Source organism: Clarias gariepinus, chromosome 24, assembly GCF_024256425.1.
Source record: "Clarias gariepinus isolate MV-2021 ecotype Netherlands chromosome 24, CGAR_prim_01v2, whole genome shotgun sequence".
NCBI classification, from domain to species: Eukaryota; Metazoa; Chordata; class Actinopteri; order Siluriformes; family Clariidae; genus Clarias; species Clarias gariepinus.
Genome location: NC_071123.1, coordinates 4,469,693 through 4,470,492, shown reverse-complemented (window position 1 = coordinate 4,470,492; position 800 = coordinate 4,469,693).

Sequence of the window (800 nt, the reverse complement as noted above, 5' to 3'; positions counted from 1 at the left end):
CTTTCTATCCCTGAGTGTTCCACTGACAGATGAAAATCAGGCCTGGGTTGACTTTTGGAGCTTGGATTTCTTATATACTTATATTACAAGGGGCGGTCATAAATTGTTATTATTGCTAAGAAAAAAATAAAATCAATGAATGTTGGTCATGCGCTTAGTCGTTCCCTTTTTATCCTCCACCTAAGGAGACACACTTTTCAAATATTGAAAAACTCTTTTCATATGATAATACGAATTCGGTCAGTGGGGCATATATTGGGGCAGTGGTGAGTTACTGATTTGTGCAGTTTGCCGCTATTGGGCCCTTGAGTAAGGCCCTTAACCCTGTCTGCTCCAGGGGTGCTATATAATGGCTGACCCTGTGCTCTGACCCCCCTCTTACTAACGAGAAGCAGGGATATACAAAGAATAACTTCAACCAGTTAAAAAAGTCCTGGACCTCCATGGCAATGCTTCACAGACCTCTGGGGGTTGAAAACCACTGAGCTATAAGCTAATGGAACAAAAAAAGGAATTGAAGTCCATTTCACCCCAAAACTTTTTCTTTCGTAAATAAATCCCATTCATCCAAAGTTTTTCTATGTGATATATGCCACACCTCTATTATGTTTGATGGCATTTGCTTCATTGTTTTCTCTCTCTCCCTCTCTCGCTCTCTCTCTCTCTCTTTCTGTGTCCCCTCCCCTATGTTTAAGGTCAACATGGGGACCACTCCCTTCAGGGTTGAAGCAGGAGCTGCACCTCATTAAAAGCAATTGTTTGGCCTGCTGCCTTTCCCATCTTCACTGGCAAAAGAGAGA